Below are 10,157 nucleotides of genomic sequence, written 5' to 3'. Positions count from 1 at the left end.
CTCTATATGCATGCGTTAGATTTTAGGTGACTTGTGTACCTTAGTACGCGTGGCTTCGTTTTTTGTGGCAATAGTTGAGCGGTTCTTTGTATCTGGCCGTGTGCACTTCCTGAACAGAAAATTCAAAATTAAAATCGAAAACAATGCATTAATTATAAGTAGGAGAAAGTAAAAAAATATCGTAAAATTACCTACGCTAGCTGCCTCTACATTTTAAACGTGCACGTAATTCATCAGCGTACATTGAGTGTTGTATTTTTATGTCTATAAACATAACCACCTATAATAAAGTAGACGTTATCTTTATGAAAAAAAAACCCAACAAATCATCCAATATGTCTTGCTTTGTGATCTTCGGCAGGTTCGAAACAGCAACTCCGTATATATATACCTACAAATCTAATTAATAACACAAGGGCCTACAGTTTGCGTCCTTAACACCTAATAAATAATGTGAGAAAAAATTCTAACATGCCTATTAATATGGAGTTTTATTGAGCGGCCGTATCTATTACGTTTATTACTATATACGTTGAGATCAAAATTTTTTTTTTTTTCGAGTATAGTCATAGAACTGGTTTTTCGTGCTGTAGTAAGCATTCGACGCCACCACTGTTGTTGGTATCCTATCAACTCTATTAGAAGCGGTAATTGTTTAGGCAGGTTTTTACAAGCGTCTGATTCAATGATAGGTCGTATTGTCGCCCTTACGATGCATGGTCGTAGCGGCCATTTGTATGTAGATTTAGCTTATTAGGCACTCAATCAGGTACAACTGGACACCGACCCATACAAATCGAACAAATTATTTCTCGAATGACGAGGAAAATCGGAGTGGAAGAAACGAAATTTGGCCTGTGAAATTTTTAATTTTTTGATGTTATCCCAACGCAAAGAAATTCTACTTATTGCAGTCTATTATTGCGAACTGTCAGACAGCCTGCGTCCGCATAAATTGTATAATAAAGCTGGTAACGCTAATATACTATTTGATGGTAAAAAGGCATCCACGCGGCGACGAGTACGCATAGATTGCTATGTTTTTTAAAATTACCAGATATAATGGTGTCACACATTGATACAATCAAGGGACCACCTGCTTCTCGCACAAGCAGGCAGGGCTTGTTTATATAATTATACGTGGAGGTAAAATATTTGTGTCAGGTACGAATATGTTCCCAGGGCCTTTTGGTTTGTGAAGCCAGCAGCTATGCAACTTTGTTTGGACCAGGTACAGCTACGGGGTCAGGACAGAATAGGACGTCGAGCATAAAACGTTGCTTATATATGTACCCATCGTTTGTTTCAAGTATTGTTTAAATACATTTATGTCTGTGAAACTTTCTGGTTATCGAATGAAGCGTTTAATGGGGAATAGCAGCAGAACCAATCTATCACAATTCTAACTACTGATGATTATAGAAGCCAGAGCAAAGCTAGGACAATCTGTACGGGATCATACTTAGCAATTAGGATAATGATTTCAGTAAAAACTATAGAGAATCGTAGCTAAAGAAGAAGCAGAGAATCCAGAACGGGTACGTTCTTGGTATGACTCTCACAGGAGATCTCCGATCAAATACGGTTTTGTAGTGCTGTGGATTAATTAGAGTTAGTGAGAAATTGTATACTGATCTATCTGACTCGCCGTTATTTGCATATTTCGCAAGTAACAAAGCCTTTTACGGTGAGCGCAAGAGAGATCGGAGAATTGGGTTAGGGTAATTATATTTTGCAATAAGCATTAGATTATTTCGACACTTTTAGGCCTTAATAAAAGCTTTCGTACTGCATGATAGTACTGTTCGTGGAATGATAGTAGCGCTGTCCATGAAACGAGTTTCAGCAGGCAAACGAGCACGTTCGATGATGTCTTCTTCTCATTTGCTTCTGTTTTGTAGTCTTCTTGCTTGACGAAACGTTTATATCATTACGACCGTCTCCTTTTCCAAAGGCCATAGTTTTTTTTTACCTCGTAAACAGATAAACGCTTAGCTGTTCTCAATCAATTCACAGATGCCCAAGGTGGGTAGACAAAAGTCCCGGAGGAAGGGGAAGGCTCCACAGTATTTGACCAAACAGCATCAGAATCCTTGCTAGACTCTGCAAAGTAGGTAGAGACGTTTATGGGTTTAGACAAAGGAGCGTTTACTGTTGCATAGATATCGCAGCTGAGAATTGCGCAATTTTGTCGGGGTTACTCATAGAAGCTTGCATATGCTTAAACAAACGCAGATTGCTTTTCGTATTGCTGACGACAGATATACAATTCTAATTACATAAAAAGGTACTTTCTACTAGGTAAGACTATTAGTTTCACTCCGCAAAGGGCCCTATTTTACATTCGCGAAAACAAACTAAGTTAATAAATATTTCACAGTACACCCCAGCAAGAAGGGTCCAAACAAATACCGACTGCTGCAGAACGAAGCCTGCGTGGATAATCTAGTTAAATAAAAATAAATGCGGTAAAATTCAATTTTTCTTATATCATAGAGGAAATGCCTTATTGTCGCAGTACACTGTGGCTGACATTCGGCAAGGCTTCTTCTACCTCTACGTCCTAATTTCATATATAATCCTGAAATTCTAAGCCATGGAGCTCGGAAAGGACCTGATACGTGGTTAGCTCAGCCACTTGCGTTGCCTCGACAACTCGTTTCTGTTTCGAACCAACGTACATTTTAGCGCTAATCACTCCTTTTATTAATTAGCAAAGTCATTCAGATAAGATTGCAACGACCATAATGGTAACTAACTGAGTAGGCTATATTATAATTAATGTCTTGTTAACTATACATAATTTCAACCTTACCATATATATTTTGATGGTTATTCCTCGTACCCGTCGACGTTCTGCCTTGCAGATATGCTAGTCAGAATCGGTAAAGCTTAGGTCATCATTATGAGACATTGTTTATAAAACTACTACTAATTGCACTAATCAAACATTGTCTGGTATTCTTTTTTTAGTTCAACTTCGTCCAGATCAATCTTTCACACAGCATCGCTAGAGATCGAAAAGAATATGCCTCTTTGTTTACAAACAAAATTAAAATGTCACAACGAAAAAACGATTGCATACACCAGCCGTACCGATATAGAAATGTTTCAACATCTAACCCACCGAGCTTTATATGTTTTCGTTAACAATATGTGCTTACTAACATTGCAGTGCATGGCCAGCCCTATTGTTTCAACCAGTAAAGCGAAGAGCCTGAACGAAACACTTTGCATTTTAACCAATGTTATTATTGAAATTCGACTGATGAAATAGTGGAATGGAGGGGAAAGCGGAATCTACGTTATTAAGGCATATTTTCTTAACATAACAACTGGACGTTGGCTTATGCGACACGCAATAAATTGTCCAGTGTAAATAAATCTAACATTGCCGATTCGTCTGAATTGGCTATTTATTACATTATAGCACCGAAGCAAGCTTCATTTATAAGAACCTGAATGAAGATATTGATCATGACTTTCGATTCGTGTTTTTGTCTATGCCGTGTTCTTAACATCGGCTGTCATGTATCTATTTACTATTGGCTTATATTCAGAACAACAGTGGCAGCCGTCTCCGGGCCAAACTCCTCGAAACTTCGAACTCCTAAAAACTCCCAGAAACCGAAAAAATGCTGAACTCTATTGTGTGTGTGTGTGTGTGATGTAAAAAGTAAAGTTTCCTTCATACGTTTGATGTTGTAGTCTTTCTCGTGAATCACAATAAGTTCCCTCTAAACCCATGCGCATTTTTCCTCAAGTAAGCGGCAAAATCATTTTTTCATGGTTAGGGAACTTCTACACTAGTACATCAACATCCATCCAAATCTTTATACAAACAAAACAGGCCATTCATTTAGGGAAAATTAACCCAAATACATTGATATCTGTAACGGCAGCATCTACCGGGTTTTTTTGTTTTTATATATCTATTTTCGTCTGACCAAGGCTGGGAATGCAAGCCTGACGAGTACCGTCTAGCGGAACGTTTACATCCTGCCTCACTTATTGCAGTGCGCCTCCTTAGATGTAATTCTCGCGGCGCCCATCGGACTAGTTCGAGTTGTAGCAGCGGGTGGTGGGATCACTGTTTTTGTTATGTGTGCATCCTATCATCTTCTACAATTATTTTCTATACGTCTCTAGCCATAAGGTATTTGCTTCGAATATTTACCCCTAGCCTAATCGATCGTCTGTGCTGGATAGCGTTGATCATTTACATGAGTAGTCCATAAAAGTGACCGGGATTGCATAGCATAATCATTTACAAAGGCATAGTGCTCATGGTAAGATTCTGGTCCGGAGTGGAGTAGCTCATTGCATGCCTATGAAAATTAAAAGGAAACTTTATAGAGCTTTGTCCATTTTTTTTGTCATTCTGGCCCACAGTGGTAATATAAAACCTAAATATTGATGCCAATTAATCTAATGAACGTTCGCGTAAAAAAATCTCTCAAAATCGTGCTTAGCTATGAATCTCTTTCTCAGTTTGCCGATAAGTAGTCCACTGACAAAGTGCCGATACTAGTGCATCGTCACTACATATATATTTACATACATCGTGACTGTAACTATGTTGGCTCGGAAAGATTACAGGGCCAGTTGTCACGTTCCACTTCCGATTCCTTCTCTCTGGCTTCCCCGCTCGTTTGGTGTAAAATTCAGGCTCCTCCTTTGTCCGAAATCATCAGGTAAGCTCATGCCCGTTTTTTTCATATGTCGTCTTGAAAAAGAAGAGCCTCAGCAATTACTGACTGGCAGCCAGCATGAACATTTGTTTCCCGCAACAAAAACGGAAAGTTCACGTCACGACGATAATAGTAAGCGTAATAAGTAACTTATTTTCTTCGGCAACGAAAATCGACTAAATCGCAAAGATCGAGCTTGGTCCGACATATAACAAAAACTGACCAATAACTGTTTATACCTTTAAAACGTTTGCATACATTATTATGAAAAAAATTGTTAATGTTTAAGCAGTACAGGTGGCATATAGACTATATGCTTATCTATACTGTAAAACAAGTTATAGAAATCACCTCTATAATAAACACCAAAACGACTACCGATTGTTCTTAGTATATAACTTCTAGTTCAATACTGAGAACATTGATAGTGATAAACTTAAAGCAAGTTCAATTCGCGAACCACAAAGTCATCCATCAAATTTATAAGTTAGACATTGCTGGCGCACAGGATTCTATAAATGAGAAGCTTTTTTAGATATTCTTTCCCTTGACATGTCGCCATAGGAAACACTGTGATAGTTATTTCCCGCGTGCTGACTTTGTGCCAGAGAGTGAAGTAAACATAGTTTTAAATTTTTCAAATAAATAGTGTAGGACAAGTCACAGTTTCCACCATATGTGAAAGCTATTCTCACTGTTATCTAATGATCAAGCCTTGCAATACTGCTAACGTTACCAGTGCCTCGGTAAATATTCCTGCTACCTACGTACATTTGGACGCGCACATAAGTTGGGTATATGGCAAGCATTAGCTAGCGAAACGTGCGAATGTTTCTTTAAAAACAGAATGATTAAAAATCATAAGGAATTAAATGTTTTTTTTTTCTCCTTTAACTATTTGTTTGTCTATGATATATGTTCAGTGAAAGTATGTTTGGAAAGGTACATTGAAGGGATTTGCTATAGCAAATTTCTTTTGTGTTTATTATTAATAAGTTTATGCGAAATCGAAATCTTCTAGTTGCGCAAGCCTTTTAACTTACCTAACCGTAGAGTGGGTTCGCTGTAATTATTTGATGTACCCGTTGCCTTCTGATAACGCGCCTGCCAAATTCACAAAGCACTCATTAGATTTAATGTTTTTTTTTTTTTTTTTTTTTTATAATTTAGGCATTCGTTGTCAAGTTCACCTTCGACTATGTATGTTTATGTTTCCCTCTAAATTTCACTTTGACCGTCTTTGAATAAGCCTGATTGTATGTTACTGTGTACTGACGATTTTCTGTCGACCCGTTTCAACAGTCTCGGTTTTTGATCGCTTATAGGATTAGGCAATTTTTGTTCTTTTTTTAACGATTCCAATATGACATTACTTACGAAAAGCAAAGAATTTTAATCACATCCTGTTATTAATATAGTAGCGTCTAATGATAATTGCCCTTTGTACATTGTCCACCCATTGGTATTACCACGAAAAAAAAAATAAAAAAGTTATAGAATAACTAGCAGCTGTGAAATTGCTTCGCATACTTTAGTCAGTTCTTAATATCGGATAGGAAAAGGATATGACTTACGATTATTTTTCCTCATTTAATATAACCACCGGTTCAGTAGGTCCTGTCACAGACCTGAGCTTGTCCTGTAAGCAGAGGCTGAGAGCCACTTCGCCAAAAAACGGGGGAAAACAACGACGTCTTACGGAACGATTTGTCAAGTCCAGCCGCATGAATCTCTTTTGGCGCCTGTCTTGCACTAACGGACAACCCCATAGCAACGCAGTTACTGATCCGGGCCAAGCGACAAGAATGAACTAGTATTTATGAACACTCCTTCTAAACCATTCTTTTGGCCAAAAAAGCTAATCGGTAGACGACATGTACGTGACTATATAAAGAACAATATAATGTTTGACTAGAAGCACGCTGCATTGTGTTTAGCCTTGCAGGCTTTTGATTGTGCTATCAGAAAAAGGCCTCAATTTATCTGAGCGGGGTACAAACCAGGTAAACAACGAAGCTTGAAAAGCGAGGCTGGATTTTCTTCAAGTTTACTTTGTCCGAGAGGAATGGACGTTAAGAAGTTGTTGCCAACAATGACTGAAGCCCGCGAGCTCAGGTCTGGCGTTTGTCAAGCTTGGTCAGTTGGCTGTAAGTCTCACCGTGGCCCATATTGTCAATTTGAATGAAGGTTTCAAGCCACTTCCAATGTCTAATTTTTAATTCGGGCGTAAAGAAAAGCAACCCGTTCCTCTTTTTGGGCTAAAGATACCAATAACAGGTCAATAATGGTGTTTTTATGTTAGGTTCATTAACACCAACTGTGTACCTTTGGAAGACAGTGATGAACTGTCTTAATTAGAAAGATTGATCATAGAGCGTCGTGCCAGCAGCCATTACGTAAATAAGTAGAATATTGACAAGACAAGCTATTGCCTTTTGTGAGAATATAGATATAATAGCTGCTTAATCAACAACAACTAGAGGTTGTGCCATCTCTCGATGCCCACATTAAGGGGTTCTCAAGTTTAGATTAACCAACGATCCTTTGCTGCGGCGCGACATTTTCATTGTGAGCACAACTTCGTTCACGGTATTGTCCCAGTTCGGACGTGCATGTAACGCCGATTGTTAAGGCGTACACTTTCGAAAAAACACCGGCTGATTACATTGAAGGCACTATGTCTATTATCATTCTTACCGATCGACACCCTATTTGCGTCCTTTACATATATATATGAACGTCAGATGCGTGTTTAAGTTTAAAGAAGTTTATAAAAATATATTGAAAACATTTCATTTAATCTAGTGCTTTGTACGTTTATCACGCTACATTAATATGCAAAGCATACGGCCTAAGTTATAAGGGCGACATTTGCGTTATCCAATGGTTTTCGTAACGATACGTTACGAATTTTGGTTGGACAAAATGGCCTTCGATCTGTATATGGCCTGCCAAATCAATTGGAGTTGTTGCAAATATTTTTTTTTGTTAAGGTTACAACGCCTATCGCCTATCGTACAATTTGCATGTTATTTTTAATAAATAGATAGGTAACCTAAGTGCGTCCTTGAGAGTTAAGTAAACTGAAGACATTTAAGCAAAAATCTCCTTTGTTAGCGACGTCCAACAGTTTTTATTCATTTAAAATAGTCAGAGTGCGATAGCTCCGCCGAGGGACCGAATAGCGTTAGCGACCTGGAAGAAATTTGTTCTGCTTCCTTTTTTTTCTATATATGTATACGTACATGTGGCCTTTATATAGCCGGACACAGTTAGCTAACGCTGCGAGCTCTTATTGGCTAGAAGCTACTGTCTAAGCGTCGCTCTGACGCTATCTGATCATCTGTCTCTGGGCCTTTTCCAGTAGCACAAGCCAAACAACGACTCCCTTTGGATGTTCGCTTACTTTAGACGAATCGATTTGACTGGCCTAAGCTGAAAAGCAGAGTAGAGAAACTATTTTTGGTCCAATGTGTCCCGCTCGCCTTACGCATTGTTGCTCTCTACTACAGCTAACTAAACGCTTGTGCATTTCCAGGTACTTTATTTAGCCAGGACTTCTGCGTTTGTGTTGCTAAATTACGCCCCGTTGAAAGATGACAGTCCGCTATAATGTTGTATGCTGTTGTGGTTAAAAAAGAGATTATTGTTCTTTGTACAGAGGCTGAATAGTGACAATATAACAGCAGTATGGCACTGGATATAGCAACAAGGCAAACGCGCTCGGGAGCATTAAAATAACATACCCACTAAATGCCAATTAAAATACCCAGTTGACATGTCCGCGGCAATAACACTCTATACAAAGTATAGGTGAATTGCAGTTCCGATGTGATTTATTACCGATTTACTAGGATATAAGCGGTCTTCATTTTGGATAATGAATTTTCGATGCCAATGGCAGCAGCGGAAATGCTCACTCTCAACTAGCCCATTGGGGCCCTGACGAGGTCAAGCCCCCAGTGAGGTCGTGGTGACGAGTTGTTGCTGAGCTAGCTAGCTAGCTGTAAAGGCCAACTTGCGTTTGATGGTGTTGAATGGCACTGACTGATTTCTGTTTTGGCCGCCTTGTGGAGTCAACTCATGGAAATCCTCCCTTGCTCACCGCTTCGGACCCCACTAATGAATCCGGCTCAAGTGAGCCTCCGTGGGCCGACCATCAAGTATTCCCTTTTTACAATATTCGCTCGCGTTTCCCTTCAACTCTAACCTGGCCATTACTTTTTGACCATGTCGATGTATGAGTTATGCCTAACAACTGTACCAAGTAACGTGCAGGGTTACATTACCTTTCACTTACATCATGTTACGTAAAATAGCAGGATCATTTAGCTTGGGTTTACATTTTGAACAAGGGAATTTAAATCATGTAATTTATGAATGGGAGGATCCAGCTTTGACCATTTACGAAATAGATATTTAATTTATCCGGAGGTTCGTAGTAAAATCAGAACCAATTGCTAAATAGGATGATATTTTATTTTCGAAGTAAATCTATTGCTGCTAAAAATCTGTTTTTTTTCGAAGTGGCTTTCGGTGTAACAGCGAATATTTCTGAAGTTCGCAATAATAATGATGTAACCTTTTATACTGAACGTGTTAATTAGAACATCTCTTGGAAGTGAAGAGCAAAACCCACAGAGTGTCCACCTCGTTTGGCGAAATAATAACCAATGACTCGCACTACCCGAACGTTTGTAAAGCTTATACTTTTTACGTGCGACTATTGTTGTTTAATTACTAGATAATATTAATGTTAATGTGTCCCCTAGAAATAGAACTAGTTCATATCAGAGACAATTTTGTTAGGGTTGGGTACGCATTCTGATTGTCCAATTTAAAGGATCGGCATATTTCTGATAGAATTTCCTATATATAGATAGCTTGTTTACGAAATCTAGCACGTGTCCTTTTAGCAATCAGAAGCCATCACGTCATGGCATATACGGCGTTCATAGGCCACCTCTGTGTGCTATATGTCAGATTTTCGCTTGAGGAAAAGCTCGTTTCAACCATATATCAATGAAGCATCTTTTCTAACATGAACTGAAGTGGCCTAGAACATGCGCGCTTTGTAGAAACTAATTTAATTCCTAAATACATGATGTACGGAAACTTTATCAGAATCCAACTATCTAAAAACGTACTTTGATCCTTGAAAAATATCTAATCAGGATTACGTTTAAACATAAAATTTCTTTGTATTGCACACATACGCACCGGTATATAGTATATATATATATAAAGAAATTTTATGTTTAAACGTAATCCTGATTAGATATTTTGTATATATATATGTATATATTTAATGAAGACATTCAGATCTATTCTTTCTGAAACTGTGCTAGGATCACAATCACTGTAATAATAGCAATAATGGTCTACGGTTATCATTTATATCAGGCAGCTCGCGGATTTCTCTACGACCGTAGAGTTATTGCCTTTTTGAGTCAAAATAATCGGATA

The 10,157-nt window shown here is 38.4% G+C and overlaps 1 long non-coding RNA gene across 5 annotated transcripts in view; it reads right to left on the bottom strand.

Moving 5' to 3' along the window:
- The window catches only part of LOC111266935 (uncharacterized), a 92,816-nt gene that overhangs the window by 46,427 nt on the left and 36,232 nt on the right, over window positions 1–10,157 (bottom strand). For 4 of the 5 annotated variants that reach the window (XR_015313593.1, XR_015313594.1, XR_015313595.1 and 1 more), the window contains exons 2-4: window positions 5,735–5,795; window positions 1,790–2,103; window positions 40–109 (exon numbers count right to left, since the gene is read on the bottom strand). This is a non-coding gene — a long non-coding RNA (uncharacterized LOC111266935). Of the gene's footprint in view, window positions 1–39; window positions 110–1,789; window positions 2,104–5,734; window positions 5,796–6,265; window positions 6,988–10,157 lie in introns of those variants that run through there. The other variant, XR_015313596.1, reaches the window with a different exon arrangement.

The sequence above is a fragment of the Varroa jacobsoni genome, unplaced genomic scaffold (assembly GCF_002532875.2).
Source record: "Varroa jacobsoni isolate VJ856 unplaced genomic scaffold, vjacob_1.0 scaffold_1129, whole genome shotgun sequence".
Lineage (NCBI taxonomy): Eukaryota > Metazoa > Arthropoda > Arachnida > Mesostigmata > Varroidae > Varroa > Varroa jacobsoni.
The sequence above is the reverse complement of the archived record's forward strand: the minus strand, read 5'-3'. Positions and strand labels throughout refer to the sequence as shown.